The 16,831-nt window shown below is 40.9% G+C and overlaps 1 long non-coding RNA gene across 10 annotated transcripts in view; it reads right to left on the minus strand.

Moving 5' to 3' along the window:
- The window catches only part of LOC131519837 (uncharacterized), a 95,862-nt gene that overhangs the window by 72,915 nt on the left and 6,116 nt on the right, over positions 1-16,831 (minus strand). For 2 of the 10 annotated variants that reach the window (XR_009265822.1, XR_009265819.1), the window contains exon 1: positions 11,659-12,881. The exons of the other annotated variants lie outside the window; for them this stretch is intronic. This is a non-coding gene — a long non-coding RNA (uncharacterized LOC131519837). Of the gene's footprint in view, positions 1-11,658; positions 12,882-16,831 lie in introns of those variants that run through there. 10 annotated transcript variants of the gene reach the window in all.

Raw genomic sequence — 16,831 nt, forward strand, 5'->3', positions numbered from 1 at the left:
CGGCTTGAAAAAAAAATTAAATTGTCTTTGTAGACATTCATATATTAACTCATAAATGTGTATTACTTCCACCCACACGATACATAGAGGGCTTAAAAATAACACTTGTTTGTTTCAATTAGCTGGATTTAAACTGCATCGCCAACCATAAAAATTGAGTATTTAGCTATGATTACAGGTTGTGCCTACTATTCAAAAGTAGAGCATTCCTAGGATACCTAGGAACGCTAGGTAAGCCGAAAAGGCAGAAAGCAAAGAACCAATTACCATCAACTTCTATGGAAAATTTTTTGAGCATTCTCAGACCCCCAAAATAGCCTCCCTTACACGTTTCTGATACCCTAAGACACATCCTGCTAACAGATGCACAAAACAAATCGAGATAAAGGCTCATGCTCCCAGACACCGTTCAAAGCTCTGGCAGCTTGATGCTGAGTGTGGTTCCAGGGAAGGAGCCTGGTGGACTCCCTGCTCCTGGCTGCAAAACAAATGCCAAACACGATATTTGCTTTTTGCCTTTTTTCATAAAAGCAAAACTCATCTTCGGCTTTTTTTCAGTAAGCAAAAACAGGTACCGATGTAGGTCTTTCGCAAAAGTGAAGGAATGTAATGCGAACTTTCAAAAAGCAAAGGATACCTATATGAACATTGTTAATAAGACAGAATAGAAGGGGAAGATTTCCAAGACCATATGGAGAAGATGCATGGGAAATAATTGGCTTTTTGAAAATTCTATTCTTATTGCATCAGCAGTGGGAGATCTGGTAAACGTTAGCAAAAGAACAAGGAGGCAAATTGAAAGAGCAGAAGGATAACAGGATTTTAAAACCAGACAAACGTGGTTTTGAGTCAAGGCTCTGCCAATGACTAAATGAATGATTTTGGATAGGTTATTTAATCTCTCTGAACCTCTGTTTCCTTTTTTGTGAAACAAGGTTGATGATACTTTAACTAGGTTTTAACTATATTTCTGCCGAGTACTGTCGTGCAGCCTGTGAACTGCACAAAAGTACCTAGGGAAGAGGTGACAAGGGGCTGACATCCCACTTGGGTTCAGATCACCAGCAACGTCGTACCATGCTCAGGTACCCATTTCTAATTTTCACATTGCCCCCTGTAGGCTACCTCATCCCTGCCTGTTGTCAGGATTTAAATGAGATAACATATACACAACAGGTAGTAAGTAGTAATCAATGATACCTGCTATTGTATTCTGTTGTCTCCAAGTCCATCGGTTACCGAAAGCCTAAAGTAAAAATAGAAGTCAGAACCTAATCCACGCATGACCAAGATGGTCACAAAAGGAAGGCCACATCTCTGACAAAACTTGTTTCCTCCCATAGACTCTATTTTTTTTTCCTTTTTAAAATTTTTTATTTATTTTTGACAGAGAGCACAAGCTGGGAAGGGGCAGAGAGAGCGGGAGACAGAGGATCCAAAGCAGACCCCACGCTGACAGTGCCGATGCGGGACTCAAACTCACAAACCACAAGATCGCGACCTGAGCTGAAGTTGGATGCTCAACTGACTGAGCCACCCAGGAGCCCTTTCCTCCCATAGACTCTAAAAGCCACAAGGGCTGGAACCTATCCTACTCACCCCTAGATGTTGTAGATGTTTCTGGCACCTGAGAGAAGACTGTGTTTTCTATCGGTTTTGAGGCCATGTGCAGAATAAATCTAGGTTGATATTCAGAGTATGTTGCTTCAACTGTCTCAAATTTAGAGAGAGAATCCTGAAGTAGTGACAAACCAAGCAAGTGACAGCCCCATGAATTCTCTAAGCTCATCTCTTTGTCATGTTTACCATGTAATCAACCTGTCTTCTGGCCGGGTAGAAGTGAAACTAAACCACGCATTTATGTTATGTTGATCAGGCTTACATCTGATCGTTTAGAGTTTTCCAGCTGACTCTTGCTGTCACTTCACTTTCTCTGAAGCTTGCTGAACTATTTGGTTGGTGAAGGCAACTGCAAGAATGGGTAAAACTGGGGGCACCTGGGTGGCTCAGTTGGTTAAGCATCCGACTTCAGCTCAGGTCATGATCTCGCGGTCTGTGAGTTCAAGCCCCGCATCGGGCTCTGTGCTGACAGCTCAGAGCCTGGAGCCTGTTTCGGATTCTGTGTCTCCCTCTCTCTCTGACCCTCCCCCGTTCATGCTCTGTCTCTCTCTTTCTCAAAAATAAATAAATGTTAAAAAAAAATTAAAAAAAAAAAAAGAATGGGTAAAACTGCCTGTAGAAATGTTTCTGTTGGGGAAGAACCCTCTTCTGGTCCTATCCAGCCTCCTCCCCCTTCTTGGCTCTGCAAAGGAGAACAGTGTGGCACTGTTAGCCGCACAGTGAGGTTCCAGGACAGTCCTCTTGGGTGATAAAGAGGAGATGTAGTAAGATAGTATGGAAACCAAGTGTTCCCCTAAATAAAACTTCCAGTAGAATCCAGCAAAATATTTTCAGGTCATCAAATGTATTTTTCCTGCAGGTGCCTCTGATTTAGTGTAAGTGATCTGAAATAGCTCTAAAATATGATATGGGGACACCTGGGTGGGTGGCTCAGTAGGTTAAGCACCAACATTGGCTCAGGTCATGATCTCATGGTTCATGGGTTCAAGCCCTGCACTGGGCCCTCAGAGCCCAGCTCAGAGCCTGGAGCCTGCTTCCAATTCTGTGTCTCCCTCTCTCTCTGCTCCTCCCCAGCTTGTGCTCTCTCAAAAATAAATAAATTAACTTTAAAAAATTTTTAAAAATACATGGTATGATGCGATTTATTCTGTTTGTGCTCCCTCCACGGTTCCACAGCCTGGTTGAATTCCTCTCTTCCTCCTACTTCACCACTGGCTAGGCTTATTAACTTGTCAGAATTAAATTTTACACATTGTGCTGACAGTTTTAAACATCACTGAGAACTCCAGGCCCTGTAGCTATAATAGCAAAAAGGAGCTGCCACAAGCTTCCCCATAGAAGGGCAGTCTCGGTGAAGATCAGAAGGAGTCTTTGTTCTTCCTAGAACAACTAATCCCTCGTGCTAAATTTGCCTTGCATGCAATCCGAGAGACTTGAAAAATTCTGTTCTTTGAGCATTTCTTCAGTTGCTTCTCACATGTTTCACTGTCACAGTGGGCCAAGCCTGTTATTGATTTTAGTTGCCTGTTTTGAGGTGCCTGTAGGATAGACTATTTTTAATTAATTAATTCTTTTAATGTTTATTTATTTTTGAGAGAGACAGAGTGTGAGCGGGAGAGGGGCAGAGAGAGGGAGGCACAGAATCCGAAGCAGGCTCCAGGCTCTGAGCTGTCAGCACAGAGCCTGATGCAAGGCTCGAACCCACGACCACGAGATCATGACCTGAGCTGAAGTCGCACACTTAAGTGACTGCGCCATCCAGGCAGCCCTAGGATAGACGACTTTTAAGCTAATCTTTATATTCACTAACTTTGATGGAAAACAAGCAGTATGATGTTGTCATTTCTCTATGAGGACAGGATTTCTTAGAATTGATTATATTAAAGCCTAAAATAGCAACGTTTGGGGGCATTTAAAAGAGCACATCTCTATAAATGCAGCTGAAAAGTCTTTTCTCATTAAATTATATTAACTCGATTTACTTCACGGCAAAATGGTGAAAGGAAGAAGAAAAAAGTTACATTCTGCATAACTGTTTTGGAAAGCTGCATTATAAAATCATGAAAGATTTGAAGAAAGGGTGATACAAATTTTTTTCAGATAAGCTTTTCCACTTTTGGTCCTAACAAAATAAGTGAGGCCTGTCGTTCTGGTCCTGATCCAAGAAGTTCTAGGTTCCTTCAATTTCAAAAATACTGAACAAGATTCACCCCACTCTCAGATCCTTCCCAGTGCTCACCAATTCTCTCTCTGGGAGATTCTCGTGCTAATTAACCCTTTAAACTCCGTTTCTCAGATAACCCAAACGACAACAGAGGGAGGCCTTGTAAGGGGACAGTTCACAGCACACACCCTGGGGCCAGATTAACTCTACCATTTACTACCTGTGTAACACTGGACAAGTTGCTTAAGCTCTCTGGGCCTCATGTTCCCACCTGTAAAATGCAGACAGTAACTATATGTACCGAATAGAACTATTAGAGGGATTCAAATGAGGTCATCATTTAGAATAGGACCTGCAGTACCGTATGAGTGTTGCTAACTAAAATGTTATCTAACAAAGTCTAATCCTGACTTAATTTTAGCTTTAAAATCAGAAGTATTTTTATCCATACATCCAGTGGAAAAAATTGTTAGTAATTTTTAATGTCTTTTATATAAAATACACATACATATAACATATCTAATAAGTATCTGCATCATGGATTATAAACAAACTAGATGTCTAACAATAAGCAAATTGTTAAAATATCAAAATAATTTTTAATTTTTGATGAAATACAAATTTATTTTCAATATGTGCTTAAGTATAAAAGAATGGTTACATAAAAATAATATGTATTATGATTCTACTTTTTAACTGAAACAATACATATCATATAAGAATGCAGGGGCGCCTGGGTGGCTCAGTCGGTTGAGCGTCCGACTTCGGCTCAGGTCATGATCTCACAGTTCGTGGGTTCGAGCCCCGCGTCAGGCTGTGTGCTGACCGCTTGCTCGGAGCCTGGAGTTTGCTTCTGATTCTGTGTCTCCTGACCTCTCTGCCCCTCCCCTGCTCACGCTTTGTCTCACTCTGTTTCTCAAAAATAAATAAATGTTAAAAAAAAAAATGTAAAAAAAAAAAAAAAAGAATGCAAAAAAAAAGTCTGAACAGACACACACCAAAATGTTCATAGTGGTTATTTCTGGGTGATGAAATGACGGGTTTTTTTTTTTTCTTTTTCAAAATCTGTATCTTCTAAGTTATCTCCAAGAATATTCATTACTTATGAACAAAGGGAAACTAAAAATTAGTAAAAATACAGTTTTATGGTTGTGGAAATTTATATTTTCTGTGTGAGAGCCTCTATGAAAAATGAAGAAATATATTAAATTCCTCTAATTCAATATAATCACAGCTTCCATAAACCTCAAATTTAGTGAGGAGATTTTTTTTTTTTATCCCATTCCCTTAGATACCTTAAGGCAATGAAAGGTATTTTCAACAATCTTGCATTTTATCAGCTTGGATATTTTAATCATTTGTTCTCACTTTTATCTTCATTAGTTATAGATAACTAGTTTTATATTGGCTTATTTAGTATAACCAAACCTTTAAAACAACTCATTATGCTAAATTTGAGGACCAAAGTAGAAATCGTATGAATAATATAATTTTAATTAAGTTTCTACAATCTAGCAGAAAACAGAAATGAAAAGTTTCTAGGCATTATTAATGAGGCAAGATCGATGACTACTTAATTGGATACATTTTCCAAGAGCCAGAGAGAAAAGTTAAATATGCCGCCTTACCAGTACTATCATTAGGGAGATTTTATTAAATCACTTTTGATTTGCCCTTCGTCAAGTGTGACTTTGCTTCTCAATCTCAGTTGTTTTTTCCAGATTCATCTGTGATCCTTGTGTTTCTTCCTCCAATCTCCTTTCTAAAGTGTTCAACAGATTCTTAAGTCAAATCCTTGTGAAAATGCCAACTGTTTGTTTGTCTTTACCCACATAGGGATTGTCTTTCTCTCTCACACCGAGAACCTAAAACCTAAAAGTCACAATAAATCAGTACCTTGGGGAACTTATAAGTCAATATATTTTAATTTGAGGGAAGTCGGACTTAAGGAATATAAGTTGATTTTTGTTCTTTGACAAAACTGTGAAACCAATTTGTGCCTCATTGAATCAACCCACTAATTCACACACATTTTTTTTAAAGTGTATTTATTTATTTTGAGAGGGGAAGAGAGAGAGCGAGAGAGAGAGGGAGGGAGCACGAGGTATGGGGGAGAGAGAGAGAATCCCACACAAGCTCCACATGGTCAGCGCAGAACCCGATGCGGGACCCAAACTCATGAACCGTGAGATCATGACCTGAGCTGAAATTAAGAGTTGGACACTAAGCCAACTGAGCCACCCAGGCACCCCTACCTAATTCGCACACCTTTTTTTTTTTTTTTTAATTTTTTTTATTTGACGTTTATTTATGTTTGAGACATAGAGAGACAGAGCATGAACAGGGGAGGGTCAGAGAGAGAGGGAGACACAGAATCTGAAACAGGCTCCAGGCTCCGAGCTGTCAGCACAGAGCCCGATGCGGGGCTCGAACTCACGGACTGTGAGATCATGACCTGAGCCGAAGTCGGTCGCCCAACCGACTGAGCCACCCAGGCGCCCCTCGCACACCTTTTTAAAACACCAGAAAGTTATTCCAACCTTGCTAACTCTGCAACTAACCTCTCTAGCTATCTTACTTCTTTTGTCCCCCTGGGGAATTTCCCACTGGACTGTTGAAAACTTTCTACCTTACTTCTTCCCTCGAATATGTTCTCAGATTTAGGAAGAAAAGACAATTTCTGAAAAGAAGATGACCCAGTTTTCCAGAATGAATAAAAATTTTCATCTGCAGTGGAAATCTTATAGTATTTTCCCCCAAAGCTATAAGATGGTGGGACTAGGAGTACTTTTTTTTTTTTTAATTTAGAAGTATTGAATAAAGTATAAAAAATGTCAAAACTCTTACTTAGAAAATCTACCAAGGGGCACCTGGCAGGCTCAGTTGGTGGAACATGCAACTCTTGATCTTAAGCTATAGTTTCGAGCTGCACATTGGGTATAGATTACTTAAAAATAAAATTTTAAAAAATCTATCAAGAATCAATAAAGAGGGGTGCCTGGGTACTTCAGTCGGTAAGCATCTGACTTCCGCTCAGATAGCGATCTCACAGTTTGTGGGTTCCAGCCGATGTCAGGCTCTGTGCTGACAGCTCAGAGCCTGGAGCCTGCTTCAGATTCTGACCCTCCTCTGCTCACACTCTGTCTCTCTCTCTCTCTCAAAAATAAATAAACGTTAAATTTTTTTTTTAAAGAATCAATAAAGAAAGCACAGAAAACTACAAAGAATTTTTTTAAAAATTAAGGCAGGGGTGCCTGGGTGGCTCAGTCAGTTAAGCATCCAACTTTTGACTGCAACTCAGCTCATGATCTCAAGGTGGGTTCTGAGATCAAGCCCCACAATGGGCTCCATGCTGAGTGTGGATTCTCTCCCTCCCCCTCCCTTTGCCCTTTCCCTACTTGCATATGTGCTTGCTCTCTCAAAACATAAATAAAAATAAATTTAAAAAAATTAAAGCAAAGCCTCTTTCTCTTATTATCTAATTTCTCTATTTACTGAAAGTTTCAATAAGCCTTTCTATTTCAAAGCTTATAGTATAGTAAAGACAGTTTGTTAACCAGTGATAGTAAGTTAGGAAAATATTTTACTCAATAAAGCAGATAGAAAAACATTTAAAGCTCAAAATAGAAAGTTTTAAACTTCTTCAATCTGTATAAGAAATTTATCAGATTTTTCTAGAAAGCTAAGAATTTTTCATATTCATTCGAATATGCTGTTATCCTCAAATTTATTGGCTCTTTATCTCCTGCTGCTAAATCTACAAGAAATATCTTTAAAATATTTTTTATAGTGCCTAAAAAGTTGACTCCAACTTTCCTGCCTCCTCCTGTCTGCCACTCCCAGGAATCCACTCTAATTACTTATGTGAACGATTGTTCATTTACGCATTTATTTATTCAGTAAACATTTGAGTGCTTACTATGTTTTAGTCACTTAGTTTGGTTCTCAGATGCCACAGTGAACACAAGTAGACACAGCCTCTGTTCTCATGGAGCTGATGCTCAAATGAGACATTCAGATATTAGTCAGATAATCACACTAATGGAGGTATAATTATGAACTGAGGTTCATGTTCTAAGGGGAAAAAAAAGAACACAATCCTAGAGAGTGCAAACAATAGGATCCTCACCTAGACTGGAGGAACAGGTAAAGCTTCTGAGGAAACAAACAACACATCAAGAACCAAAATTGGCTGGACCTATAACCCAAGATTTAATCTCTTTTCATAGTAACATTGTGGTAAGTCACACAAACAGCCTATCTATTAATTCTAAGGTGAGCAGAACAAAATTTCATCTTGACCCTTTCCCCACCAAAAAGTATTCCTTCACATCTGATAAGAAATACTTATCATTGCTCATCTAAACATATATTTTAGAGGTCTGTTCCCGCCCCCGGGTATTTCCATAAATTATCTAAGTGAGAAAAAAGAGTGGAAAAAGAACCCAGAATTTTCCCACCATTTTGCTTCTCTGTCATGTGAATTACCCTTTTGAAATATTTTCCATATAAACAAAGATGTTTCATGGAATATTATTTGAAATATCTTCCATAAATATTGCTTTTATAGAGGCCTAATTTATTCTTTTTAGCTCCCCTTCAGAAATCTGTAACTCTAGATCAAACTACTCCTCGCTTATGTTTCATTTAATGGAGCATGTTAGATAATTTTTATTTCCAATTGTTGCTTTGTTATTTATTTTGAATCATTGTAAAGAAGATATGTCTTATATCAAACCTTTCCGTGGGTGCCTGGGTGGCTCAGTCAGTTGAACATCCAACTCTTGATTTCAGCTCAAGTTCATGAGTTCAAGCCCCAGGCTTTGTCAGAGCAGAGCCTGCTTGGGATTCTCTCTCTCCTTCTCTCCCTGTCCCTCTCTCTCTCTCTCTCTCTTCCAAAATAAATAAGTAAACTTTTTTTTTAAAATTCCTAAAACTCCAAATATATTTGGTCACTTTCCATTTGGTTATTTTTATCTGTTGCTTTTTTCAGTTTACTCTTACTACAAAGTTAACACATGAACAGTAGGGAAGAGATAGTTTTTCAGTAGTAAAATAAAATGAAAAATGACCAGCCCTGAGCCAGAGATAATTTCTATTAATATTTTGCCACATGTCTACATCTATTCATATACAATTCACCATATTTCCTCAAAATTTTCATAAAGTGGTTAAGGAAAATGACAGCATTTCCCCCTCACTACAATTAATGATCTATTTCCATCTTTTGTCAAATATAAATTGTATAAACATTTATGGAGTAGCCACTGTGTGCCTATTACAGAAATGGTATGATTCCTTTCTAAAGCTGCCAAAGGAGTAGTATTGGCACCAGGTTAAAAAATATACGGAGGTTTGTCTTTATTTCAATTATTTTACTCTATTTCTACTAAATTCTATTACGGTTTTCCTCTAACTCACAAATTTCATCTTTTTGCTATTAACACAGCATTTCAATCTACAGAAATCACTAGGAATCCTGGTTTGATTATCTGTCATTTTAGCTAGCCACCCCCCCCCCACTTTTGTGTCATCAATGAATTTGAAAGTAATTTCATCTAAGCCTTAAATTGTTAATAAAAATATCAAACCATTGACAGGATATAAGAAGACTGACTATAAGAGAAAGGACAAGAGCAAAATGGCTCACCAACCCTCCCCCCCCCCCACACACACACACACACTCCAGTGAAAAGACAACAGGAGAAAAAATATAAGGAGACTATGGATGCAGAAAAGCCTCTTTCTGGATGCACAGCTAGAGTCCAGCATAAGAGAACGGAGGGAACCAAAGCCACATCGCCTATCAAAAGCAGTATATACACATGGTGAGAAAGGGTGGAAGAAAAGGGAACCCACTTCAAACAAATCTGCACAAATCTTTGACAGTATTCAAGGGAGGGCTATGTAGGACTGTAAAAAGTTGCATGCAAGTTTGCCTGGAACCCTACGATAAAAATAGATTCTTCTCACGGCCAGTTCGAAGATAGAAGACTGGTTGCTAACGTTTGAATCTGTGTGTGCACTAGCTTCCATGGCTCCTGTGTGCAAATTAGAAAAGATGACACGGGCCCACGCAGGGGCTTAGCGCTTGGCGAGGAGAGCACAGGTTGGACTCACACTCATCCTGTTAGCCAGGTGTGTCCCTGTGCACGCCTCACAGTGTGGTTTGCTGGGGCTCTACAAACCCCGTTTCAGCTTTGCCGGCGGGGTCTTTGCTAGGCTCCGACAACAGGGGGCGCTGGAGGGAGACTGAAAGGCTGGAGGAGGAAAAGACTTGTTCCTTGCTGTGTGCTTCCTGTTTGCTGTGGTTCTTGCTGGATGAACGCTTCCTCACCAAGAGGAAATTAGATCTAGTTTGCGGTTTTCGCAACATTAGCAGAGCTGGTTGAACCGTGCCCTCTCAGGGACGCCAGGCACCAGACCCTAACTCAGAGGTCAGTCCCAGCTCCATGAGGCACCTCTTCCAAACTCGCCACCTGAGCAGCACCTGCCTCTTCACAGGACTGGGTTTCTGCTCCACAGGGCCTCTCCTCCAAGTGTCTATGTTTTAGTAATTGCAACCTCTTGACTTTGTTCCCTCAACCCCGAGGTGATTGACAGTTTATTGCAGTTGCTACCACAGTGATACCTTAGATTCCTTTTTACCTTTATAGTTACCAAGTTGACAATTTTATACTAGTTGTCAGTACTTTCTATTAAATTCTTTCTGTCAAATAAGTTTGGTTAGTTTCTGTCTCTTGACTGGACCCTGTCTGGTACAAAGAGGAAGATGAATTAGAGTAATAAACCTTCACAATCTACAGTATGGTGTCCTTCAGGCATTACATGAACTGTCCTAACAGCCAAAGTACACAAAAAAGGGGAAACTTTCCATCAGCCTCTTAAATTGGGAATTATTATCATAATTAAAGCTATAACGCGAGAAAGAACTAGCTGGCTTAGTTGACAGGCCTTTCTCAGGGACTCCTGGTTGGAGAGTGATAAAACCCACCCTACATGTTTTTATTTTATTTTTTTATTTTTTAGATTAAATATAATTTATTGTCAAATTGGTTTCCGTACGACACCCAGTGCTCATCCCAACAGATGCCCTTCTCAATGCCCATCTCCCACTTTCCCCTCTCCCTCCCACCCCCCATCCACCCTCAGTTTGTTCTCAGTATTTAAGAGTCTCTTATGGTTTGCCTCCCACCCTACATCTTTTTAAAGGGAATACATTCCACGGGGTATTTACCCCCCCCCCAAAAAAAAAGAAAACACTAATTTGAAAAGATATATGCACTCCTGTGCTTATTGAAATGTTATTTACAAGAGCCAAATTATGGAAGCAGCCCAAGTGTCCATCACAAATGGATGGATAAAAAAGAGGTGGTGTGTATGTGTGTGTCATGGAATATTATTCAGCCTTGAAGAATGAAATCTGCCGTTTGCAACAACATGGTTGGATCTAGAGAGTGTGATGCTAAGCAAAATAAGACACAGAAAGACAACTACCATATGATTCACTCATATGTAGACTCTAAGAAAGAAAACAAACAAAGGGAGGGAAAGAGACAAAGCAAAAAATGCACTCTTAAATATGGAGAACAATGACAACAAAACATAGAGAACAGATGGTCACCAGAGGGGAGGGGGATGGGTGAAATGGGTGTAGGGGATTAAGAGTACACTTATCTGATGAGCAGAGAGTAATATATAAAACTGTTGACGCACTATACTGTACACCCGAAACTAATATAACACTGTGTTAACCATGCGGAATTACAATTTTAAAAATGAAAAATAAAGGGGATATATTCATCACACATAGGTCACTCTGCAGTAACAAACAGCTCTTCAATTAGCAATGGCTTACAACAATAAATCTTTACCTATCTTGGAGGTTTTCTGGCAGCTGCTGCTCTGTTCCATGGCTGTGCTCCAAATGTCTCCTTCATCTGGGGACGTGGGCCAAAGGTGTTGCCCCATCCTTGTCTCTTGGCAGAGTGAAGAGGGTAAAAGTGGAACCATGCAATGGCTGGTAAGGCTGCTGCTTGGAAAGGGTGAAAGTCACCCCACTTACATTCTGCTGGTCGGAGCAAGGCATAGGATCAAACCTGCTCTCAGGTGTGGCAATTCGGGTAAACGGTTAACAAAATGTTTTCCCTGCTGCTTAAGAATTTGACCTTTATTCAACTCACTAGCTCTGTTCCCCTGGAGCTCCAGATTAGACCACTGTATTAACAGTATTGCTCAGCAACATCGCTCATGATACAAATGATCTCTGAGGAGTTGCATCTGTGCTGGGAGGAACTGTAAATGCCCTATAGATACCTGCTGGCGGCTGTCTAGCGTCCAGCTTCCCTGAGTGTGGTGGCTATTTCACTGGGCGTGACTTTGTGGTGACTTAGAAGCTCTGTTTCTGAAGTCGTTACAAGAGATTGACTCCTGTGGGAAGCAAGACTCTAAGAGTGATTCCTGCACCTGCCCCAGATGGAACTTGTCAGCATTTGAGCTGTTCCTGGGCAGCTGTGTGATTTGATGTCTCACGGGAAGAGGGACATCTGATGTGCATATTCTCTCATAGTGAAGCACTACAAAGATGTTATGTTCTTCTTAGTGGGAGAGAAGCAAATGACTAGAAGCAATAATAAAATCTACATAGGGGATTCTCCTACAGGCTGCTGGTACGTTTCTGCAGACAGTAGAGAGATCGAGAACTACTCATCAACAGAGGAAAAAGGAAAGAAATAGGTGTGTGGCTGAGATGCCTGAATCTGCTGTTTACTTCTTATAACTTAAGTGAGTGAGCACCAAAATCCTCATCTATGAACTTATTATTTTTCAGTCCTTTTTACTAAAAAGAAAAAAAAAAAACAACTGGAACTCTATTAAGCAAAAACAGTGGATTTATTTGTTCATGTAATTGAAAAGGGCAGGGATGGAGCTGTAATGTAATGAACTTGAGTCTCCAGGACTCTCTCTTAGTCCCTATCTCTAATTTTTTCAGCTTCTCGGCTTCATTCTATCCTACTCCAGAAAGGATTTCTTCACATGACAGAGCTGATGACAACTCTGGCTCACTTTCTTACAGTGAGCATGTATCTTTTTTTAAGTTAATGATTTCATTTAAAAATACAATGGGGGGCGCCTGGGTGGCGCAGTCGGTTAAGCGTCCGACTTCAGCCAGGTCACGATCTCGCGGTCCGTGAGTTCGAGCCCCGCGTCAGGCTCTGGGCTGACGGCTCGGAGCCTGGAGCCTGTTTCCGATTCTGTGTCTCCCTCTCTCTCTGCCCCTCCCCCGTTCATGCTCTGTCTCTCTCTGTCCCAAAAATAAATTAAAAATGTTGAAAAAAAATAAATAAATAAATAAAAAAAATAAATAAATAAAAATACAATGGGATGAGGGGCGCCTGGGTGGCTCAGTCGGTTAAGCATCCAACTTCAGCTCAGGTCACGATCTCACGGTCCGTGAGTTCGAGCCCCGTGTCGGGCTCTGGGCTGATGGCTCAGAGCCTGGAGCCTGCTTCCCATTCTGTGTCTCCCTCTCTCTCTGCCCCTCCCCCGTTCATGCTCTGTCTCTCTCTGTCTCAAAAATAAATAAACGTTAAAAAAAATAAATAAAATAAATAAATAAATAAAAATACAATGGGGTGATCTTGTTATCTTGTCTTTTTTTTTTTTCATTTTTTAAAAATGTTTTTTTATTTTATCACAGAGTGTGAGCAGGGGGTGTGGTAGAGAAAGAGGGAGACACAGAATCCGAAGCAGGCTCCAGGCTCTGAGTTGTCAGTACAGAGCCCAGCACAAGGCTTAAACCCACGAACCGTGAGATCATGACCTGAGCCAAAGTTGGCACTTAACCTACTGAGCCACCCAGGAACCCCGTATCTTACCTGCCTTAATTGGATTGAGCTTTCTTTGTAGGCTGATTGTTTTTCAATTTACAGATCAAAGACAATCCTTCTTGCTAGAGAAGCCAGAGGGAAAGTAGAAATTGCGTAAACTGATAGTCATAAAGTTCTACATATGGTAGGGACCATAATGATCATGTCGTCCACAAGTTCTGCCTTAATCTAACATTATATTGTCCTTCCCAGGATCTGGCCTATCTTCTACTTGTTCTTGTTCAGATCATGACTTAAAAGTCTATTTTTATTAAGAATATTCACAAACTAATTCTTATTCTGGACTTTAATCTCTGCCTTGGATTGGGTTTTCTGGAAATAGTTTCTGAGGATTTTCATACAGGTTGTTGCTGAACAGTGATCTCAGGAGATACAGCTGTAAGGAAGTAAAGAAAGAAGGATTAGGCAGTGAGAGAAGTGGTCATAACTGAAGCCTCAGGATTCTACAGGCTGCTCTGGAGCTGGACTGGTTCTTAGAATTATTCCAAACTGGAGCAAGGTGTTTTGTTTTGTTTTGTTTTGTTTTTTATTCCTGCATCAGCCACACCTGGGAGGGCTGTGAACTTGGGTCCCGTCAGTCCCCTGCAGCCCAGGGCAATTTCAAATGAGGGATACACCTGTGAACCAAAGCAGCCAGTATTCCCAGCTGCTTGGAAAGAAGTACATTGGCCCCAAAGATGGGGTCCTGGTGGGGAACATAATACCTACATTCTTTCTTTTTAAATTTTTTAATGTCTGTTTATTTTTGAGAGAGGGGAGAGGGGCAATGGGAGAAGGGGTCAGAGGATCCAAAACAGGCTCCGTGCTGACAGCAAAGAGCCCGATGCAGGGCTCGAACTCACGAACCGTGAAATCATGACCCGAGCCAAAGTCTGATACTTGATGAACTGAGCCACCCAGGTGCCCCAATACCTACATTCTTCTTACAGATACATTTACTGGGACAGGGTCCCTTCTTTTTATTCTTCTACTTGTTCTTGTACTTTAGGGAGCACCTTATCCCAGCCATCCCTTTATACATCTCTCCACTTTTTTTTAATTACTCACTTTTATGCAATTATTATTTGAATTTTCTTTTTTTTTTACCCTTTACATATGGTGTTTCTTTGAATCTTTGTAAACCTGTTTTTCTAAACCTATCAATTCTTATAGAATGCAATTATTTCATATAACTTCCTCCCACATAACCAATCTTTCCTTTCTTGCTTGTTAGAAACAAGTTAGAATATTAGTTTTCCCTTTGATTTTCTCTGCTTTTAAAGAATATTTCAGAGTTCTTGGCTACAAACAGAGAAAATACATCTAATCCAGTTAAGGAGAAAAAGAATTCTTGGAAGGGTTAAAGGTCACACAGTAGGCAAGAAGGGTAGAAAGACAGACGTGGGCAGGAATGGAGGTGGACAAAGCACAGCCAAGATCCTGCGAAAAGAGTCATCTGTGTAGAATCCTCTTCTGGCACTGACCCTGCTGGAGAGTCACAGCTGTGCTGCTGGCACCTGCCACCTCTGGACACTTACCCTCATCCCTGGAATTCACGGCACCTCTGTAGATAAAGTGACTACGCTGACATTACTAGAATTAACTGTTAACCAGAAAGACTATCGTTCCCTTTCAGCTTCCATGTTATGAATCAGAGCCCTCCATTCCTTATTTCTTCCTTGTGATTCTCCCCACCAAAAAAGATGTCCATGTACTGGGGGACCAAAACAATAAATGACCTATAGAACAATATCCAAGAAAGGTAAGGATTTGTCAGTGCTATTCCTTGAGTACAATTTTCAGAATGTTGGTCTATTTTTTTAAAATGTTTATTTATTTTTGAGACAGAGAGAGAGAGTAGGGAGGGAGAGAGAGAGAGAGAGAGAGAGAGAGAGAGTCCCAAGCACGATCCCTGCTGTCAGCACAGAGCTGGACATGGGACTCAAACACAAGATCCGTGAGACCATGACCTGAGCCGATATCAAGAGTCGGACGCTTAACCGACTGAGCCACCCAGGCACCCCAGAATGTTGGTATATTTGTACTGTTACTTACCACTCTAATTCGTCCCTCTGCAGTGTTTATATTAGGAAAGCATCTTTTATGTAGTCTACCTTCCTATGTCCTCGTTATACCCCAACAACAATAGCATTTTTGTTTGTCCCTGTTTTTCATCCTAGTCTGAGGTCCTCGTTTGAGATGTGAAAAATATGTTCTGTGGGGGGGAAACAGACTAAGGTCTTTAGTCATGTAAAATTGAGAAGCACTGCAAACCTTAATTCCCTTTTGAAAAATGTCAAAGCACAGTAACATATTAAAGGTTTTGGGAAATTCTGTAAAGAAATGGATTTAATTATAAGTCAGCTTCAACCATTGTTATCAGAGTATTGTTATAATTGTTTGTTGGCTCAACTCCACACCATCCTCCTTTCTGTATCTCAGGGGCTGGGAACCTAGACACCACATTTCCCAGACTCTCTCATCAGCTGGTTTCTGATTAGGGGTGGCTCTGGAGGTCCTGGCCAGAGCTTAGAAAGCAGGAGGATGAGAGGAGCCCTTACTTTCCTTCTTCTGCCCCGGCGTGGGCGGCCGCAGTGGCAAGCCATTCCAGCCAGCTGCAGATCACTGTAATGGTGGCTCAGTTGTGGCAACAGTGGCAGGGGACAATTACCAGCTCAGCGGCAGACGCAGCAAGTCTATCAGTACAGGCGGACCGTGGCTTCCGGGATCCTGAACCACCAGTGGGACTCCTGGCTTCCTGCAAGGTAGCGGCTGCAGTGATTCCAGCACAGCGGTGGGGACAGCGGTGCTCCAGAAGCCTCAGCAGCACAGCACTCAGGGGAGCTGGGCAGCACCTCTTTCCCTTTCGCTCCTCTGACCTTAGGGGTTGGCAGCTTCCCGTGGTTCTGTGGTTCTTGTTATCCGGGTAGCATCCTTTCCCCTCTGCCCCTGCAGCCCCTCTAACACTTGTGCAAACAATTCTCTGCGTTCAAGGCTAAAGGTTGGAAACGCCTAGAGTTGTTTCTATTGTTATGAGAAGACACAGAAAGATACACACATGGGATTTTCCTCCCAGAAAGCATAACAGCTTTTATGGCTATAGTATTCCGCCTGACATAGTTTAGAAAATGCAAACAGCCCAAATCCTCTCTACCTTTCTTCTTCCATTTTCTAGTTG

Source organism: Neofelis nebulosa, chromosome 8 (assembly GCF_028018385.1).
Source record: "Neofelis nebulosa isolate mNeoNeb1 chromosome 8, mNeoNeb1.pri, whole genome shotgun sequence".
Taxonomy (NCBI): Eukaryota; Metazoa; Chordata; class Mammalia; order Carnivora; family Felidae; genus Neofelis; species Neofelis nebulosa.